The 22,083-nt window shown below is 55.2% G+C and overlaps 1 non-coding gene across 1 annotated transcript; it reads left to right on the forward strand.

Moving 5' to 3' along the window:
* Nucleotides 1–473: 473 nt before the first annotated feature.
* TRNAA-UGC lies at nucleotides 474–545 on the forward strand. Its single transcript has one exon. It is a non-coding gene; the product is annotated as a tRNA-Ala (tRNA).
* The last annotated feature ends 21,538 nt before the right edge of the window (nucleotides 546–22,083 follow it).

A 22,083-nucleotide genomic window follows, 5' to 3' on the forward strand; every position in this document is an offset into this window, starting at 1 on the left:
CCAAGCGGCCTACCTTTATAGCCGGTAACAAACAACTTAGCCTACGTTTGTCTACGTCATTTGGTTGACCTATAGACCCTGTACATGTATCTATTAGGGGATAATTGGATACGCAGGATACATATATCATTTTGTGGGGGCTACAAGATACATCTGTTGAGGATACATTTGTCATTCTGAAGGGGACACAAGATATATCCGTTGACCCTTTGTACTAGATACTTTGGATGCATACATGTGAACGCAGCTGCATACACTTGGGGAGCCAACATATACTTGGGGAGCCAAATAAAACTGATAAGCAAAATAGCTGACATAGGTAGATACACGGCCTTCAGTCTAATGAGTTCTGTAAGCTTTCCAACACAGTTTGGACAAGCATAGCATAACTTTGGTTCACTCAGGCCTAATACAAAAAGGCTTCATTAGCACTATGATTTTCCAACATAACCCATAGCAAATAGAGGCTATCTGGGGATGTAGCTCAGTGGTAGAGCACATGCTTTGCATGTATGAGGCCCTGGATTCAATCCCCAGCATCTCCAGCTTCCTTTTTTCACCCTGCTGCTTTGCTCATGCCCAGAGGGGATGTGGCCCAGCAGTCTCCCTGCAGGAGTTTCAATCCTGCTCAGTGAGGGGCAAGTGTCAATTGCATGGAAGGTCAGGCGGAGGAGGGGGGGTTCTGCTCCTAAGTCACCTCAGTACATGTAAGATTCCCACCTGCTGTGCTGCTTGGGACAAGGGTAGATGAGAAGGGCGAATCCTCCAGCACTGGAGGGAAAGGTCCCATCTGCACAGACTGAGAGGCCAGGAAACAGAGGGGCAGTCAGTGCTCAGGGAGGAGAGAGGTCAGTGATTTACACCCACCAGGGGACACTCTCTTTTTGAGGCGAGTGCAGCTTGCTTGGGATGGTGCTGCCGATGGATAGAAAAAAGGCTGGAGTCAATGACAGATGAGACCACAGAAGGGGCAGGGGAATGGCAGCCCCACAGAAGGTCCTGGGTGCTCAGATGCCCGAGTTATTGCACCCTGTCCCGTCGTAGAGAGAGAAAAGACCCAGCGGGACCCAGCCCCCTACAGTGATCCCATGGACAAGACCCTGGCTGGGAGTGGGGTGAAGGTTCCCTCTGGGCAAAGGGGAGCTGAAATCCCTCCGTGTGCTGGAATTTAAGCAAAGGAAGCTTCAAACCCTGCAGGGGTGTGGGCTGAGGTGCGTCAGCAGAAGGTTGGGCTGGACGGGGCGGCAGGTTTGTATAATTTTTGGTGGTGCCCAGAATGGGACCAAGTCCTGCCCCACCCCTACCCCACCCCAGTCTTAGGCCGATTCTCCTGATTCCCCTGAATCGGGCCCCACCCCTAAGAGGGCCCCGTGCCCAAGCCCTGGTACTGCGTACTGGCAAGAGCTGGTGTGCTGTACCAGGGTGGCCTGGCTTCCCCAGGGGGCAATTTAAAGGGCCTGGGGCTCCCAGCAGGGGCTGGGATGGGGCTGGGGTAGGGCTGCGGGGGGCTGGGGGCTATTTAAAAAGTCCAGGGTTCCCATTGCTTCTACCACCCCGGCCCTTTAAATAGCCCCCAGAGCCCCGCCGCTTCCCCAGGGCTCCCTCAGCTATTTACAGGGCCGGGGCAGTGGAAGCAGGGGAACCCTGGGCCATTTAAATAGCCCCCGAGCCCCGGGCTGCTGCTGAGGGAGGGAGGAGGGGGCACTTACCGTACAGGGTGGGCTGTACCCTCTGTACCCGCACCCCCTGCCCTGCCTCCAGCCCCTCACCCCTGCCCTGCCTGCACTAGCCCCTGCCCACAGCCAGACCATCTCCAGCCAGCCCCGCACCCCCTGCCTTGCCTGCACCAGCCCATATCCAGCCAGCCCCACACCCCCTGCCCGCAGCCAGCCCCTGCTGCACACCCTGCCTGCACCAGCCCCACACCCCCTGCAGCCAGCCCTGCACCCCATGCCCTGTCTCCAGCCAACCCCTGTCGTACCCCCTGCTGCCCTGCCTGAAGCCAGCCAGCTCCCCACACCCCCCTGCCCGCACCAGCCCTACACCACCGGCCCTGCATCTCCTGCCCTGCCTGCAGCCAGCCCCGCACCTCGTGCCAACCCCTGCTGCACCCCCCTGCCTGAAGCCAGCCAGTCCCGCACACCCCGTCTCCAGCCAGCCCCGCACCCCTTGCCCTGCCTGCAGCCAGACCCTACCTCCAGTCAGCCCCTGCCCTGCCTGCAGCCAGCCCCATGTCCACTGGTGCCCTGCAGTTCCCAGGGCAGTAACCCTGCACACCTGCTTCAATGAGGGGGGCAGGGAGCAGCTGGGACCCACACATGTGCACACCCCATATAGGGTGACCAGACAGCAAGTGTGAAAAATCGGGACAGGGGGTGGGGGTTATTAGGATCCTATATAAGAAAAAGTCCCCAAAATTGGGACTGTCCCTATAAAATCAGGACATCTGGTCACCCTAGCACACCCCCAGGGAGTGGCAGGGACCCACACATGTAAAACGGAGCTCGTTTCTAGTTCAGGCCCATCTTTTTAAAAAAGAACTTTAGGTAGGGTTAACATACACCCGTATTTTCCTGGACATGTCAGGCTTTTTGGTTCTTAAATCACTGTCTGGGAGGAATTTTTAAAATTTAAAAATTTAAAAATTCCTCCTGGGAAAATACGGACGCATGGTAACGCTATTGGTACAAAAAATACATACTGTGGCACATCCCTTAAATCAGAACTTTTTATAGGGAACCGGTTCCTAAGAAATGAAAGTCTTATAAATTTTTAGTTATCCCTGCCGGGCCCATGAAAATGACTGCCCAGAGTTTGAGAACTGTCCCTGTTCTCATTGGACAGATGGGGAGAAGCCTGAAGTACAAAGAAGGGAAGTGACCTTCTCAAGGGCCTACACAGCAAGGTGGTGGCAGAGCCAGAAAGAGAAGCCAACAGTCCTGACTCCTGTTCTAATGGACAAAAAAAAAACACCCAGAGAAAGGGATAGAGCCCAGGAATCGAGATGGTGGGGAAATTTCATTGAAACCATTTCTGTCAGAAAATCCCCTTTAGACTAAACCAGTTTGTTTCTCGACATCAAAACAAGTGAGATGAAAGTTCTTTGCAAAAATATTTTGTTGCAAAACAAAAGCATCTCCTGTTTGTCAGAGTGTGTTAAATTGTCTCCTTGCACACAAAGAGGAGACACTTAGACCTCAAACATTAGATAAGATGCTTCAGTCTGAGCTAAGTAATTGCTGCTCTTAACAATTTCAAAATAAAAAAATACAAATCAAATAGACTATTTCAGCTATTCTATTATGTCATAATCTGCTCTGAGTAAACGTGATAGGACACCTCATATTATGCACTACTCCTAGTGACACTCTCCAATGGATCCCCACCCACCGTGAGGTAGGTAGGAGCGGATCATTATTATCCCTACTTGAAAGAGGAAGAAGCTAAGGCTGAGAAAGGAGAATTGACTTGTCTTAGGTCACACAGCCAGCCAGTGGCAGAGTTGGGAATAGGACCCAAGAGCCCTGATTTTCAAACTAACCATCGGATCTTGAATTTCAGACACTGAATGACCTGAATAAAGTGCTCTCAGATGAGCTCCAGACCAACAACAGTGCACAATAAATATTCAGCAAGTATTTGAGGAGAACTGCAATGTTAGAGAGAATCATGAACTGCTCAGAGACAATTAATGCAGAGGAGCAGCAAAATTCATCAAACATATGACTGGTTATGACTTATTTCCTTGGGCTTAAAAGAGAAAAACAAGGACCTGAGTCTCCTCTCTGTCAATAAACCCCCGCTCAGCCAATCAGGGTAGAGACTGAGGACGGGAGGCTGAGGGTTCTCGCTCAAAGGATGTCCCAGGTCACTGGTGGGGATCACTGCCTGAGCACTATTTCAGCCCCACATTTTCAGGTGGACCTCCCACAGTGAGAGCTGCTGAGCACTCCCCTTAGAAACACACAAACACACCCCTCCTTGTGTTGGGTGGGGAACAGGTGAAAGACAAAAGAAGCAAGAGACAAAGAGAAAGGAGGGAGGGATGGATGGAGGAAAAGGTGAAACCAAAAGTACAAACCCTAATGACCCCAGTGATTCTAAGGGACAAAATCCCAGGTGCGGAATAAAATTCTGCCTCCTTAAGCTTGTGTTTTCCATGCCTAGAATTCAAAGGTCTCCAGATGGATCAGACTGAACAGGTTTCAAACCTCGAGGAGGCTCTTACCTTCTAAACAGGGACGGCTGTTTTCTAGTAAAATCAGGAAAAGGGAAGGCGAAAACTCGAAAGAGGTTCCTCTTGGTGCTCACGTCCGTGAACCCGAATACTCTCTCAGTCCTCAAAGAGAGACCTGGAGAAGGAGACTTGCTGAAGCAAAGCCACAGGGTCTCTGAGGTTCCCCTGGCCCCTCACCCCTGTCCTGCCTGGCTGATGTCAGCATCTCTCTGTGAGGTCACCACCTCCCCACCACCTTTGACCAATAGTCTGAGGTCCTGCAAAAGGCCTTTGTGATGTCACTGCCACACCCCTCCCTTGCTGTGCTAATGTCCTGCCCCTGGCCAGGCACTTTGGAGGTTTGAGCTACTCCCTGTGGATCACCCCACTCAAGGAGCGTTCGTTCTAGGCAGCAAGCCGGCTAGACAGGAAAACATCAGACGCTGCTCCCAATGCTACACTCAGTTTTTCAGAAATTAGTCCACTTTATGGCAGAAGGGACCATTAGAGCATCTAATCTGACCCCCTGCATATCACAGGCCTCCTGTATGACACAAGAGCTACTTTTGGGTCAAACACATTCCAGAAAGGCATCTAGCCTTCATTAAATGACATCAGGAGATGGAGAATCCACCACTTTCCTTGGTAGTTTGTTCCTGTGGTGAATCATCCTCGCTGGTTAATATTTGTGCCTTAGTTGTAATATGAATTTGTCTCTTTTCACCGTCCAGCCATTGGGGCTTGTTATGCCTTTCTCTGCTTTAATACCCAATCTTTTCTCTCGATTAAGGCCCTTCAACACTTCAATGAAGTCACCTTTCAATCTTATTTTGATAAGCTAAACAGGTTGAGCTCTTTCAATAGCTCCCTAGAAGGCATTTTTCTCCAGCCCTCAGAACGTTTGGTGGCTCTTTGCTGCCCCAGCTCCAATTTCACAACATCTTTTTCAAATGAGGACACCAAAACTGGAGGCTATTCCAGTATCAGTCTCACTGATGCCATGTCACCTCCTGTGATGTTATTGACATAATCTGTAACTGTATAGACCACCGTTGGGACCACTGTTCTATATTTGCAGCCAATATTATAGAAAGGTTGTCGTGTATGGGGTCTATGGAGAGGTTCTGATTGGGTGATTATAATTATGCTATCTCTAGATGTGTATCATTCTTGTAGTTGACGTTATGAATATACTGTCCATATTTCAATCTTGTGCTCTGCTTCCAGGGAACACCCCAGCCAGACAAGTTGGTGTCAGTTCTGCCTAACCTGCTTGATGGCCCATTAAGGACCATCATCTATACAATCGACCCATTGAAAGAAGGCAGCTATCCCTTGTCACTCAGCAAGGTATGCAGGGACCTGCCTATGGACAGAACTCTAAGGTTTTTCTATGCCTCATGCTGGGTAGAGTGTCCTTGGGAAAAAGAAAGCAAAGACCACTCGGCAAGAGACTATACAAGGCTGATGCCTCATCTCCATTTTGTCTTCAATCCTGCTTCATACCCCTGGAGGGACTTTGCTACAAACTGAAGCTCTGTACAAAGGACTGAATGGCCCATCCCAGCTGTGGATGGACTCCAGAGACTTGATTTGAACCTGCAGTTTATACCATCACTGCTACAAGCCTGAACCAAGAACTTTGCCATTACTGTATGTGAAGGGTTAAAATCCATGTGCATTTTATATAACAACCTGATCTATGGATTGTGCCAGCCCCATGTCGACTCCGCTACCGCTCAGAGCATCACAGTTCAATAGGAGGAAAGCTCTGCCCGAACACCAGACATTCCCTACTTCCTGGAACAGGGGGGCCTGTCCCCATTGGCCTGTAAACAGCCCCACCATGTAACCCAGAGGTGGCTGCATCTTAGCACCAAGACACCAGTGGTCACAGCTCCAGAGGAGATGGTACATACAGGCCACTGCCCTACGTGGCCACCAGACGTCACAGACTGTGCACTGTCTTAGCTGGTCCCACAAGTTACTGCCCCAAGAGGTGAGGTACACACAGGCTACTACTCAAACTGGGCACCTGGGGTCACTGCAGCAATGGTTGGGGGGATACATGCAGGGCACTGCCGCACATGGCCACCAGGGGGCACTGCTGCAATGGTGGTGGTGGTGGTGTGGGGGGATGATAAACAGGCCACTGCCTGAAATGGCCACTACCACAATGGTGTGGGGAGAGGGGGAGGGAGATACCAATAGGGCACTGCCACACCAGGGCACCACGGGGAGGACACTGCTCCAATTAGTAAAGATACACATCAGGTAGTGCCCCAAATGGGGGCCCTACCCCAGAGAGAGAGGGGGCTGGGGAGAGAAGAGGAAATCAAAGGCCACTGCCTCACTTAGCCAGCCACCAGTGGTCACTACCTAAATAGGGGGACACACACACAGGGCACTGCCCCACCTGACCAGCAGGGGTCACCGCCCCAATTGGGGGATATACAGAGGGTATTGCCCCACGGGGATGCCAGGGATCAGTGCCTGCCATACCTGGCACAGGGGTAGAGGGGATAGAGTGACCAGATGTCCCGATTTTATAGGGACAGCCCGATATTCGGGGCTTTTTCTTATGTAGGTGCCTATTACCCTCCACCCCATTCTTCACACTTTCTATCTGGTCACCCTGCAGGGGGGAGGGAAGGGGCTACACACAGGGCACTGCCATACTTGGCCACTAGTACACATCCCTAGTGGGGGAGTGACACACACCAGGAGCAGGGCTCACTGCCACAAAGGGGTTGGAAGATACTGAGGGCACTGCCTGACACGGCCACCCAGGCACCCTGCCACCTTGGGGGAGGTGAAGAACACACCTCAGGCACTGACTCCTCCGGCCACCAGTGCTCACTGGCCCAATGCAGGGGTTGGGGGGAGTAAATACACACAGGGGACTGCCCCACCTGGGCAACACGAGTCCCCGAGATGAGAGTGGGATACGCAGAGGGCACTGCCCCAATGGCTGATATACATACAGGGCCCTGCCTCACCTACCCACCAGCGCTCACAGGCGCAATGGCAGTGGTGGGGTCACATAGGTAACTGCCCTCAGTGGCCACCAGGGGTCGCTGCAGCAATGCTAGGGGGGATACATGCCAGGCATTGCTGTCCCTCGCCACCAGGAGTCACTGCTCCTACAAGAAGGCACCTACAGGACACTCCCGTGCCTGGCCAGCAGGGATCACTATCACTGGGGAGGGGCTATGGGGAAGCAGAGAAAGAGCAACTAACTGCAGTGGGGAAAATCGTCATCTACAGGGGAGAAAGAATGGACTCCGCTAGGACATCGCACCAACTCCGGCCAGGCTGGATACCAGCAATTCAGGGCTGGGGCAGCTCCAGCTAGAGGCTGGGCAAAGCCAGGTGACCTCGGTCTCTGTGCTGAGCAGGCAGCGAGGAGGGACAGGGAACCCCCCGGCAGGGCCGCCCAGAGGATTCCGGGGGCCCGGGGTCTTCGGCGGTGGGGGGCCCTTCCATTTCGGGACCTGCCACCGAAGTGCCCCGAAGACCCGCGGCGAACCCCCCCCCCCTGCCGAATTACCGCCGAAGCCGGACCTGCAGCCAAAGTGCAGCCTGGTCTTCGGCGGTAATTCGGCGGAGGGGGGCCCCCGCCCCGGGTCTTCAGGGCACTTTGGCGGCGGGTCCCGGAAGGGAAGGGCCCCCCGCCGCCGAATTATCGCCGAAGACCGAGCTGAACTTCAGCGGCGGGTCCCGCTCCGTCTTCGGCGGTAATTCGCCAGCGGGGGGTCCTTCCGCCCCGGAGCGGAAGGACCCCCCGCCGGCGAAGACCGGGAGCGGAGAAGCTCCTGCGCCCGGCCCCGCAAGTTTTCCGGGCCCCCCAGAGGGAGTGAAGGACCCCGCTCCGGGGGCCGCAAAAAACTCTGGTGGGGGCCCCTGTGGGGCTCGGGGCCTGGGGCAAATTGCCCATCTTGCCCCCCCCTGCGCAGCCCTGCCCCCCGGCCAGGGTCTTGCTGCCCAAAGAGGGGGAGATCTGTGGCAGCTTTCGAGTAGCTGGTTCAGCAGCCGTGAGCCGCACGCTTGTCCCTGCCTGAGCTCTCCAGGAGCACATAACACACAGGTGTGCGCTGGATGTAGGCACCAGTGTAACGACAGGGCCAGACTCTGCTGAGTGCTGCCTGCGAGAGACAGGGGCAGAGTCAGACGGGCAGATGCGGGCAGGAGATGACAGGGCCAGCGGCCATGAGCTGAACCCATCAAAAGTCCAGCCTGTGACCTCACCATCCGTCCCTGCAGCTCTCCATCTGTCCCGCTGTCCGTCAAACTCTCAACCTCCCATCCATCCCCAATGTATGCCACCCCCCCACCCATCTGCCTCACACACACATCTATTTCCTCATGCATCCTGCTGTCCCTCTGATTGTCCCTGCAGTGCCCAGCACAAGGAGGCATAGTGGACCCTGAGCGAGGCTTTTGGGTGATGCAGTAATGGAGCTAGCGGGTGATAAGGGGGGTTCTGGGCATCTCTAATCCTGTGCCAAAAGCCATGACTGCGAGCCCACCCCTCTCAGTCTCAGACCCCACAGCCCCAAAGACATGACTGGCCACTCATGCTGTGACCCAGTTACAGCAATGAGGTCTCCCCGAAGATAGGGGGTGGGAGGAGCAACCCCCTTATCCTGGCAGGCAGGACACATCCTTCCCAGTATGGCAAAGACCTTGCCCGTGGGCAGATAGACTCAGCTGAGCCCATAGGGGATTGGGGGAGGAGGAGCAGAGGAAGAGGATGAAGGCAACTGAACATGAGAGGTGTCCATGAAAGGAGAGAGAGAGTTTGAGTGTAAGTTGGCCAACACAGAGAGAGAAACCTTGGAGAAAGTAAGAAACTCAGAACAGGGAGTCACCCTCATGGATCCAACTTTCTGCTAGGGAGCACACACCACTCCTGGCCAGAGAGATGATCAGCCCCTACGAATGGCAACATCATCTCCCTTGAAGCCACAGCTAGTCCAGAAACCCACACCCAGGTAACGGGACGTCCCTGCCTGGAGCCAGGGGGGCTGTGACCAGAGCCCTCCCCAAACCAGACACTTCTCTCACCGACAGAGACAGCTACTCTCATCCCAGCTGGGCAGGTCTTGCCTGGCATCAACAGGATTCACCCTGTCACTGCTCTCGCTCACTTTCCATCTCACCTCGGGGCTGGACTCCGTCCCCGCGACTTCTTTTCCCTTGGTATGAAACACAACACAAAAGAAAAAGCAATGGTGGCGAGGCTCCTCTTCTCGCTACTCCCGCACCCCAGGGCTCCGGCTTCAACCCTCCTCCCATTCTGCCATCACAGCTACAATTAGAAATCTGAGCCCGGGGCTCACACCTGGTTGTCTCCCCAATCCTTGGCGCTGTCCAGCATGTCTCCCACCACAGAAGTCACCTGGCCTCGTCTTAGACTCCATCTTCATATTGCTCTTCTCCTTCCCAGAGCTCCTGCTCTGCTCCTCAGACCTGTCTGTGCTCAGCTCTGCAGGCAGAGGGGAAGGGGCACGATGGGAACACACACGCCCCATTCCAGACACCACGCAGCATCCACAGGGCTACCAAAGCACGTCACCTTCGGCCAAAACCACCCCCCACCCCGAGGGCGCAAAAACCCTTTGTGAGCTCAGAACACACAAGCCAGGAAAAGATTAACACCCACACCCAGCCCAGCCAAAGTGGGAGCTTCCCCCACTTCCCGGCCACAGGCCCACGGGACTCATGGATGGAGGAGTTTGGGGGGCTGTGGGGGTCCCTGAAGGACTAGCTCAGCGTGTGAATGAGTGACTGGGGTGTATGTGGGGGCCGGACTGCGGGTTGGGGTGTCCAGGGGGACCCCAGGGAAGGGACTAGGGGGATAAGGGATAGAGGAAGGTGGGGATACCGAGGTGCATTGTGGGAATGTGGGATTTAGAGAGCCCAGAGTGGATGGGTGGGGGTGGGTTGGAGACCCCACAGTGGCTGAAAAGGGGAACCCGGCAGGTTGGGGGGTAGCAGAGATTGGAGATGAGGAACCTCACACCCTGGGGATGGACTGGGGGAGTGGGGGGATGGGAAAGTGAGGCCCAGCAATGGAGAAATGGGCTGGAATCAATTAGGGGCAGGGCGCTGAGGGGAGGAGGGGCAGGAGGAAGGGGGATGGGGTGCTGAGGACAGGGGAGGAGGAGGTCATCGGGGTGGGGCGAGAGGAGGAGGTCGGTGTCGGGGCACTGAGGATGGGGAGGAGAAGGAGGAGGGCAGCGAAGGGAAAGGCCGGGCAGAGTGTACAGGGTGGGGAGGGACGCTGGGGCTGAGGGATCCCCACAGATGGGGTGGGGCTGGCGAGAGGGTCACAACAGAAGGGGAGACACGGGGGCAGGTTGGGGGCTTGAAGGGGCTGTCGGGGCCCTACAGAGGGGAGGGGGTGCTGAGGATGGGGATGGGGGAGGAGGAGGAAGGGGGCGGGGTGCTGAGGACGGGAGGGTGAGGAGGATGTTGGGGGTGGGGTGGGAAGAGGAGGTCGGGGCGCTGAGGGGTGGAGGCGGGGGCAGGGTGCTGAGGGGAGGAGGTCGGGCTCAGGGGGCCGAATGGACAGGCCGGGCAGAGCGGACAGGGTGGGGGAGGGGACGCTGGGGGCAGGGCTGGCGGGAGGGTCACAGCGGGGGGGAGGGGTGAAGCCCTTTCACTCCGCGCTGCCTCTGCCCGGGATTCGAATCCCAACGGCCGCGCGACCGGGGCAGCAGCCGCGGGCGAGGACCCAGGGCCTCCCCCCACGCGCCGAGTCTCTGTCCCGCGCTCTCTCCGCCAATCAGGCAGCGGGGAGGGGCGCGGCGAAGTGACGAGCTACGGCCCCTCCTCCAATAGAGGCCGCGCGTGTGAGAGAGAGAGAGAGAGAGAGAACTACGCTTCCCAGAGTGCACCGAGAGGGGGGCGTTGCCTGAGTAACCGTCCATCACTTCCGCTCTGGGACGAGCCAGGAACTACAACTCCCAGCGTGCACCGGGGCGCCTCCGTCCTCTCCAGCCCAGGTGAGGGCGGGTCCCTGGGTCAACCTGACACCTCCCCCCCCACGCAACTCCTCATCCCCGCCCCGCCCCCAGAGAGCCCCGGCCCCGCCCCCCTCCGGCTCCTGACGCGAACTCGCGTGTCCCGGGGTCTCGGCCTGGCCCTGCCCCCACCCCCCCGCAGCGCCCCCGCCCCCCCCCCCCCCCGCCTGCTTCTCCCCTGGCCATTGGGGGGCAGGGGGGGGCTGTTGGATGGAGCCATGTGGAAATACGGGGGAGCCAGGACTGCTGGGTTCTCCCCCAGCTCTGGGAGGGGAGTGGGGTGAGGGGGGTGGAGTGGGGGAGGGGCTGGGGTGCCTGTTGCCCTCGCGGTGACCAGCAGAGCCCCCTGCAGCTTGTCCCCCAACCAGGCGCTGGGTGTGCTGGTGCCTGGAGCCACCCCTGGTTCCAGCCCCTCTGCCCAGGCAGCTCCCCCAGCCTGACACACACACCCAGCCCCTGCACCCGCCCACCCCAGGGCTCCTCAGCCCAGAGGGGAGCCCCCCGGCTGAGTGGGGAATCAGAGCCCCCTGAAATTACCCTGGGACCAGCATGATCTGCCTCCGCCCTGCCCTGCTCCGCATGTATTCGGAGTGAGTCAGTTTCCCTGTCCCAACATGTGTCCTGCCCTGTGTCTCTTCTCCTCCCCAGCTCCCTCCAAACCAGCCCATTTCCCCTGCACCCCGGGCTGGGTCTCTGCCAATCCCCCTTCTCCCCTCCTGCCCCAATATCTCCCTGCCCCTACAGGTCTATAGGGCTGGATCCCTCCCTCCCCCCTACTCCCCTCATTTCCTGCCTCTGGGGGAGTCTATGGAGATGGGCCTTTCCTCTGCCATCCCCTCTCCTACCCCCTCCCCATATCCCGCGGCCTCTAGGGGTCTGTGGGGCTGGGTCTCTCCCCCCTCCAGCCCCTCCCCAGCCCCCAATATCCCTCTGGGGCTCGCTGGGGCTCTCTCCCTGCCCCTGTGCTCTCCCCTGCACACGATGTCCTGGGAGTGACTCAGTTTCCCTGGACCAACATTTCACACCCCCGACCCCCACCCGACATGTCTCCCTCCACACCACCCCATTTCCCCTGCACCCCGGGCTGGGTCTCTGCCAACCCCCCTTCTCCCCTCCTGACCCCAATGTCTCCCTGCCCCAGGCTGTCTATGGGGGTGGGTCTCTCCCTGAAGCCCCGCCCCCAGCGCGGGGCTCACAGACAATCCCCGCCCGGCGGCTGTGACGTGCGCTGACGTGTTCACTCTCTGCAGGCGACTTATTCACTGGAGACCAAAACGACAGAAGGTGTCACGGGTCCATGGGCGGGGTTATGCAGATGAGCAGTGTCTGGCGGCAGGACGGGGAGCAGCGAGAGGAACCGAAGGAGCCCGGCGGAGAGAATTCTCTGCGTGTGGACAGAATCCGGTGTGGGGAGTTCGTGCTGTGGGTGCCTGCACCGGAGTCACTTCGGGGCAGTGATTGCCACTGAGCTGCATATTGACCAAAGGCGTGTGAATGGGGTGTGGTGCCTGGCGGGGAGCAGCTCCTGGTGAAAAGAAAGCAGCAGATCCTGTTCTAGCAGTGGTTTGTGGGGATGTGGGGGTTTATTTGCAACCATGAGTGGGATTGTTGTGGGTGCAACTAGATCCCCTCCCTTCTCTGGTGGGGCAGGGCTTCTACTGTCTGCCGGGGGGGGTCCATGATGTCATAGCCCATGGGGGAGGGGAGGTTGAATCATGTTTCTGAAGTGGGAGAGCAACTTCCCCGGCTCCCACTCACTCTCCACTAGGGGGCTGGGCTGGGATCTCTAGGGAGGGAAGCACAGGTAAAAACAGTCTCCCCTATGGAACCCAGGAGTCCTGGCTCCCAGTCCCCCTGCTCTAGACCCCCTCCACTCCCTGGGCCAGGGATAGAACCCAGGGGTCCTGGTGCCCAGCCCCCTCCTGCTCTGACCACTCGACCCCACTCCCCTCCCAGGGTGGTGCAGGGGTCACTGGGTCCGTGTCTCAGCTCTGCTAAGGGCCTTGGCTGATTTTCCCAAAGTGCTTCCTTCTGCATCCAGCACATCTGCCCCCCCCCCACCCAGTCACTGCCCACCCCCGTGTGGGGGCACCAGCACTGTGCCGGGTCGTGATGGGAAATTGTCCAAGCTGGCTCAGAGGAGACGTGTGTGTCCCTGCTGCCCCCTGCTGGTGGGGCTGAGCCCTGCTCCGTGTGTGTGGTGGCTTTACAGGATTTTGTATCCTGCAGCAAGTGACACACACACACACACACACACATTGACGCACAAAGGGACTCACACAATCCCAAGAACACTCACACACAACACACCCAGAGGGACATGCTAGCCCAACCCCCAAAGAGAGAAACAATCACACCCCCAGCCACACTCACAATCACACACACACCAGACTATTCAGAATCGTGCTCAGAGACACAACCACACACAGTTCACTCCCACTGCTCCCAACACAAGGACCTCCTGCCCCACACAGCGAGTGCCGAGGCCTGTGGAACTCACTGCCACTGGACAGCTACCCATGAGAATGGACCTTTCCAGGAGACCAATAGACATTGCCGTGGTGACAGAGGGGGCTGGGCTCCCAGGGTCTGACCCGGGCTGAGACTGGTTCTGACCTAGAGGGGTCTATCCAGCAGGGGGCAGCGTGACCCACACACAGACCCACCAGAAGCGCCTTTCTTAGCCGGTCTCCCAGGCCATCCCCCACCCTGCCCCGGCTTGGGTAACAAAGGGGCAGTACGGGACTCTGGGCTGTGTCACAACCCGGCCACAGCCCCTCGCTCCCACAACCTGGCGAGTTGGGTAACTGCCGAGGGATTGCACAAGAGAGAGTCAGAGCCAGAGAGAGAACCCAGGAGTCCTGGCTCCCCCCCGACACACACCCTAACCACTGGACCCCGCTCCCCTCCCAGGGCTGGAGATAGAACCCAGGAATTCTGACCAACCCCCCCCCCCGCCCCGCTCTGACCACCAGACCCCGCACTCCCCTTTTAGATTTTAGTCTCGCTGCCTCTTCTATCCACCCACCCCATCTGTCCATCCCTTTGCTGCAGGTTTTTGGGGTGTCACCCCTGCTCTGCACTCCCCCAGTGCAGCCCAAGGCTTTTCCTCCCCCCAACCACACCTTCTCTCCCCCCTCGTGCTGGATCGTCTGCTTGGCCCCCTGCCCCCTCTCGGGGTGCGCTGTGCGGCGTGGCTGGGGATTGTGCAATGGCCCAGCACCAGGCAACGCAGAACGGACACCACATGCCCTGCCCCACCTCATCTGAGCTGCTCTCCAGGTGCATCGGAGCCCAGTGCCCCACACCTGGGCCCTCCTGCCCCACAGGAGGTGAGCTGCAGCCCCCGCCACACTCCGCAGAGGGGATAAGGGTCAGGCCAGCCAGCCCTTGTAAGATGGGGAAATCACCACCGGGGTCGGTGGTATGGGGGCTGTGACATACAGAGAAATGGTTGTTGCACCGGCAGAGGGCAGCAGAGCATTCGCACACACATACACACACGCACAATTGCAAACATACAGAAACAAATATGTATCCAGCCACACACACACATGGACTATATTGTATGGACTATATTGTTGTCTTTGCTTCTCTGTGCTAATCTAAGGACTTTCCATGCTGTGTTTCAGTTGACTAATAAACCCTGCTCTGTTTTAACAGTCTGCCCAGTGTCACAGCACAAACTTGCTCTGTGCATTGAATGAAGAACAGTCTCTGAACAGGAGTGTCGTTCAGCTGGGCCTGTTGGCAGAGCTCACAGGTGGAAATAGGAGTGTTGAAGCCAGAGGAATAGCAGCAATTTCCGGAAAACACTGGCCCTAGTCATAACATTAAATACAATAGTCTCAAGATCTATGCCTGTGTTCATCAGATCTGTCCCTCTGCCTTCACATAGTTCACTCTGCTGGCGGGTTCCACCTCTTCCCTCATCTGTGTCTGTCTTGTCTAGTTAGACTGTAAATTCTTCAGGGCATGGGCCATCTTCTATTCTGGGTTTGTGCTGTGCCCAGCACAACAGGGGCCCACCGTTCATTGGCTCTTAGGCACTAAGGTCATGAATGTGAGTTATAATAATAACTCTCCTGCCACTTTGAGCCAAGGAAGCCGGCCTTGGGGTGTTATGTCTTAAAAATGAGCTGGGGTTAAAACCATGGAATATTCCTTGTGACAAGTATCCCACAAATTCCACTGACCTCCTTTGTTTTCTTTCCCTTCCCAGGGTTTCCAGTTTCCAAACCTGATGTGATCTTGCACCTGGAATGAGGGGAACAGCCGTGGGTCTCAGACCTCTATGGCTCTGAAAAAAAGTGCTCCCGAGAGCCGTGTGCACAGGTGAGGAATTGGGTGAACCATCTCAACAACTGTCTGTGAATACAGGAAACATTTGGGATGCCCTACAAAGACTCTCCAAGTTGTAAGCGCTCCAAGTTCAGAACTGTTCCCTGCAGATGTGGAATCATTAGGCAGATGTCACTCATGGCTTCCCTCCTATTCTGACTGGCAACTGGCAGCAGGTCCCTCCCCAATCTCACTTTCCCCTGAGAGTTCTGGTGAGATGCACACCCAGAACGGATCCCTTCCTCTCTCTGCTCTGGGGAAGGGTTTGGGGAAAATCAGCTCCTGAGAGCTTTGATCTCTCCCACACATATTTTGGTTTGTTCACACCTTTTTCCATTCCTCTCTCTGAGATTCCTTTCTCTCCGGCACAGGGAGTGACCTGTGTCTGGATTCTCTCTGTCTCCCATCAGGCGGTGGGATGGCGAGTGAGAACGAGGAGACACCCCAGCAGGAAGATGCTGAGCAAGTAGAAGCACATGGGACGTTATCAGGAAGACCCAAAGGGAATGTTTCCGGGAGTTGTGCACTCCCAGAAAGAACAAAAGCCTGTGAGACTCAGTACAGGCCAGAGGAAAACTTCAGTAGCCACTCAGCCCTTATTACACACGAGAGCATCAACTTGGAAGAGACACACTACATGTGCCATGAGTGTGGGAACAGCTTCAATGGAGCTCAGACCTTCTCACACATCAGAGCATCCACAGGGGAGAAGCCCTACATATGCTCTGAGTGCGGGAACAGCTTCAATCGGAGCTCACACCTTATCAGACATTGGACAATCCACATAGCAGAGACGCCCTACACATGCGCTGAGTGTGGGAAGAGTTTTAAGCAGAGCTCTGCCCTGATCACACATCAGAGAATCCACACAGGGGAGGTGCCCTACTCATGCTCTGAGTGTGGGGAACGCTTCAGTTATAACTCAGCCCTCATCTCTCATCAGAGAATCCACAGTGGAGAGACGTCCTACACGTGCTCTGAGTGCGGGAAAAGCTTCAATCGGAGCTCACACCTTGTTAGACATAAGAAAATCCACATATGAGAGAATTGTAAGAAATGCCTTGATTCCAGCTGGACAAAGATTGTTTTTTAAAAAATCACAATTGCGAATTCCCACAGAGCGACCTTTGCACCATGTTCACTGTGGTCTCTCAGCTCCCCTAGATGAGTTGCCTGCTTCTGCCTTTTGCAGCTCCCTGTTCTTTATTCCCCATCACCGTCCCAATCCCCCTGTTGTTCAATTGGTTAGGTCAGTATTTTTTCTAAAGGGCTGGGAAAACGAGTCCCTAGCAAATGGCTTGGAACTAAGCACGATACGCCTGCATTGGGCTTCCAAAGCAGTTGTGGCCCAGGCCCTGCAGGAGGTGACTCCTGAAGATATCGCCTTCCTAATCAGGTGCGTGTTGCCTATTATTTGGGAAATGCAATTCCTATCTAGGTAGGGATGGGGAAAATGGAAGTGATGTCTCTGTTCTGCTCACCCCTGGGAGATGCTGCAAATATGCAGAAAATGAAATCCGTGTTGAATGTGATATAGCTGCAGAAAGAGACCTGTTTTCAATAGAGACCTGACATTTGGTGTTTTACAAGGATTCTAAGCCGCACCTGAATTTAGTCCCTAATTTAAATCTGTGCCACCAGATTAAAGAAATGAAAGGGCATAGTTGGGGGAGTTGTACCTCACTATCACTATTGATACGTTGTGTGGTTGGTGAAGAATTCTACACCAGAGACGTGTAAAATTACTCCAAGAAAGGTCAAAGATTTGACAAGAACTCAGGGAGAAACTGCAGATTTTGATTTTCACCCTAGAGATGGAAGCTATGGTGACCTGTGGCCCAGGTAAACTATTTTTAGAACCCTGCTCCCTAGTTAAGTGGCACTGGTCACACTCCTAAAGGACGCCATGATTAAATTGGGAACAACTGTCTTTTGCCATTTGGATCCAAAGTTTCATAAAGCACAGAGAGAAACAGCTGATTCCTTCCGAGCCATTCCATGCCTGTGGGTCCCAATTTGGCTGACTTGCTGGACAAGATGCAATTCCATGCTGGGCAAATGATGGTAGCCAATGAGGGAATGTATCAGATTCCAAGTTCAGACCACAGGATACATGAATGCTGAGTCCTGACTCTGTGGTTTGGTCTCTTTGTTTTGCTATTAAGTCTTATGCATTTGTATCACTTCTCCACCTCCTGCGACTTTGAAAGATTAGAAAGTGTGGAAATAGAGCACAGGTGGTTTTCTCATGATGCAACCTACTCACTAGCATGAGAGCCCTTCCACCTACACTTATGGGAGAAGCCCCAGGGCGAAATGAACTCACAGAAATGGAAGGCTCCTAGATTATTGTAGAATGTGATTTCCCACAAAACTCACTGGGTGGAAATGGGAATTAAGAGAAAACTGCCCTATAGGTTTATATTTTATAATCTTTGAATAAGTTGTTACCAGCGACAATGAAATTAAACATGAAGTTAATTAGTGTAAAGTAAGAGGCTGATTATGTGATAACTTTCAGTGTTACAATATAATTCAGGTTTTCTTCTAGTTCTCTCCCCGCCCCTCCTACTATATCGGAAATGGTGGCTAATCTTGAAAGTAAAACCTCACTCCAAAGGAATTAGAGTGGGGGAACATGGGGAGAAATAGCATGTATGAAAATAGAGCTCCAGTGTAGACTGTAATTATTTCTATTTCAAATGGAATTAATTTTGATAAACTTTAAAATAATTTTTTTCAAGAGGAAAATTGCTTGAGTCAAGATGTATAACCTTCTCCTGAGTTAGAGGGTAACAGCCACAGAGTTCCCCAGTTCGCTTGGTTGCTAAACAAAGACACATCGGGCAGGAGAGGTCAGAATTTAAAGTGGTGATGGATGCAGGACGATTGATTTTTGCAACCAGTTATTTTTATGGGTGCTGAGGCCCCTTTTCCTTTTGAGGAGGCAGCTGTTAGAGCCCAGCTGCTTAACCCTCAGGCCTGGCCATGGAAACCTCCCCGTAACTGGCCTTATGTGTCTTTCATGTTTGATACCTTTGGGGTTCGCACGGCCACACCACGTGCGGTTACAACAGCAGATACTTTGAGAAAACTGCCGGGCTCAGTCGGGCTGTTCCAAACTGATGTTGGCCCAAACTCTGCCTCACTTCGTCTAGAGTGGGTCATGTGACGAAGTCTCCATGGCAACTAATGGCCAGGCCCTTCCCCCCTGCAAGGGGATGCTAAAGGTGTGGGAGAACAAAGAGATCAAGTGATTTCCTGGCCTGGGAAGGAGACAAAGCCCAGAGAGGAGGGGCTGGGGGGGATTGGCAGTTTTGGAAGCTGGTTGGGAAATGGAGGGGAGCCCCCATGGGGCTTGGGCCTCCCAACGGGGCTGTGGCCTTCCTGGGGCCCCAGATGGACCTAACTAAGGGGAGTCCTGTTGTCTGTACCGGCAAGACGTGTTTTGGACTGTGTTCCTGTCGTCTAAATAAACCTCTGTGTTACTGGCTGGCTGAGAGTCACGTCTGACTGCGAAGTGGGGGGGCAGGACCCTCTGGCTTCCCCAGGACCCCGCCTGGGTGGACTCGCTGTGGGAAGCGCACGGAGGGGCAGAGGATGCTGAATGCTGCAAGGTCAGACCCAGGAGGTGAAGCCGTGTGAGCTTCTTGCCCTGAAGACAGTCTGCTCCAAGGGAGAGGGGGTTCCCCAGAGTCCTGCTTGGCCTGGTGGGGAGCAGTTCCAGAGCATCGCCCAGGGACTCTGTGACACCCCTCACTCCCGACCCGCAGCCCCTGCCATCCCAGTCCTGACCTCCAGACTCACAGCTCTGCTGGTGCCCCTCACTCCTGACCCGCAGCCCCCTGCACTCCCTCCAGCTCTGCTGGTGCCCCTCACTCCCGACCCACAGCCCCCTGGACTCCCTGCTGAGTTCCCCAGTCACTGTGCTGCCAGTGCCCCTCACTGCCGACCCGCAGCCCCTGCAATCCCAGTCCTGACCTCCAGCCTCACAGCTCTGCTGGTGCCCCTCACTCCCGACCCGCAGCCCCTGCTATCCCAGTCCTGACCTCCAGACTCACAGCTCTGCTGGTGCCCCTCACTCCCGACCCGCAGCCCCCTGCGCTCCCTCCAGCTCTGACAGTGCCCCTCACTCCCGACCCGCAGCCCCTGCCATCCCAGTCCTGACCTCCAGACTCACAGCTCTGCTGGTGCCCCTCACTCCCGACCTTCAGCCCCCTGGGTTCCCCCCAGCTCTAGTGGTGCCCCTCACTCCCGACCCGCAGCCCCCTGCGCTCCCTCCAGCTCTGACGGTGCCCCTCACTCCTGACCCGCAGACCCTGCTATCCCAGTCCTGACCTCCAAACTCTCAGCTCCGCTGGTGCCCCTCACTCCTCACCCACAGCCCCCTAGGCTCCCCGCTGAGCTCCCCAGTCACTGCGATCCCGGTGCCCCTCACTCCTGACCCGCAGCCCCTGCTATCCCAGTCCTGACCTCCAGACTCACAGCTCTAGCGGTGCCCCTCACTCCAAACCCGCAGCCCCCTGGGCTTTCCCCAGCTCTACCAGTGCCCCTCACTCCTGACCTGCAGCCCCTGCCATCCCATTCCTGACCTCCTGTGACGGTATGAGTATAATATAATATTTCATTGAAAGGTGACAGGGCCATAAAGAGTTAATCAACTCACCTCACCCACTGACCTGACCCATGGGTGAACCTTAAGGGCTGGTTAGGAAGATCTGTAAATGAACAGAGCTTTGAAATGCAAGTCTGCATTGTTAGAGGTAGAAGGGGAGATGTTTGCTCAGGGCTTGTGATGTCAGCAAACAAGTCTTGTCTATTGCTGTAGTTTTAATTCAAAGATCAAAAAAGGAATATTAACATTTATGATGATACTTGAGTGAAATAGTATTATTGTCTCTGTGTCTCTTTGAAGGTTGCGCTAACCTGGATCTGAACTGTTTAATGGATAAATTACCCTGTGCTAATTGCCAGGATGTTTGGGAGAAGAAGTTAAGCCTGTTGTTTTCTCAGGCTGAAAGGCTGCTGGAAATGTATAAGAACCCTGGGACATGATCCTGCTTCATCTCAGATCTGCTTTGGGTTTCAAGAGGGGGAAACCTTAAGCCATAAGGATTGAGATCCCGAGTCAGTGACTGGAGTCACCCTGAATATGGACATTGGACTATAACCTCTCGACCATTTCTAAAAGGACTTTTGGCAACTACGAGCTCACCTCATCTATGCATCTGAACCTCAAGAATTGAATTCAAGTCTGTCTGTATATTGATCTTTTAACCAACACTCTCTCTCTTTTCTTTTTTAATAAATTCTAGCTGACTTAATAAGAATTGGCTGTAGCGTGTATTTTGGGTAAGATCTAAGTTATAATTGAACCTGGGTGTGTGGCTGATCCTTTGGGATTGGAAGAACCTTTTCTTTTATACGATGAGATCAGATTTTCAGTAACCATCATCATATCTGACGTGTGTGTCTGGACGGAGGCCTGAGGCTGGGCACTTTAAGGGAACTGTGTTGTTTGGACGTCTGAGTAACCAGTGAGGTGCTACAGAAACTGTTTCGTGCTGGTTGGTAAATCTAAGTATTGGAATAACCACCAGTGTTTGGGGTGTGTCTGCCCCGTTTGGTTTGCAGTTCACCCTGATTGAGTGACCTCAGCTGGCTCCCACGGGCAGCACCGTCACACTGCTGCTTTCTAGTCACACTTTCTACACATCTAACATTAGTGTATAATGTAATACAGATCTATCCCAACACCTGCCGGAGGTCCTCTGGTAAGGCGGATTCAGCGGCATGCCTGTGGGAGGTCTGCCGGTCCTGTGTAACCACCACCGAATTGCCGCTGAAGCCCCGGGGCTGGCAGAGCTCCCGCAGGCATGCCACCTAATCTACATTACCAGGGGACCTCCTGCACGCAGGCTGCTGAAGGCATCCTGACTGCCACCCTCACAGCGACCCGCAGCCCCCTCCCTGCTCTGACCACTCGACCCCACTCCCCTCCCAGGGTGGTGCAGGGGTCACTGGGTCTGTGTCCCAGCTCTGCTAAGGGCCTTGACTGATTTTCCCAAAGTGCTTCCTTCTGAATCCAGCACATCTGCCCCCCCTGCTCCGCCCGGTCGCTGCCCACCCCTGTGTGGGGGCACCAGCACTGTGCCGGGTCGTGATGGGAAATTGTCCAAGCTGGCCCAGGAGAGACGTGTGTGTCCCTGCTGCCTCCTGCTGGTGGGGCTGAGCCCTGCTGTGTGTGTGTGTGTGTGTGTGTGTGTGTGTGTGTGTGTGTGTGTGTGTGTGTGTGACACTGTTTGTGTCAGTGTATTGCTGGGCTAACCAGTAGGAAATGGCTTTGCAGGATTTTGTATTCTGCAGCCAGTGACAGACACACACACACACACATGCACAAAGGGACTCACCACAATCTCAAGAACACTCACACACCACACACCCAGAGGGACATGCTATCCCAACCCCCAAAGACAGCAACAATCCCCCCCGCCACAC

Source organism: Mauremys reevesii, linkage group 12 (genome assembly GCF_016161935.1).
Source record: "Mauremys reevesii isolate NIE-2019 linkage group 12, ASM1616193v1, whole genome shotgun sequence".
Taxonomy (NCBI): Eukaryota; Metazoa; Chordata; order Testudines; family Geoemydidae; genus Mauremys; species Mauremys reevesii.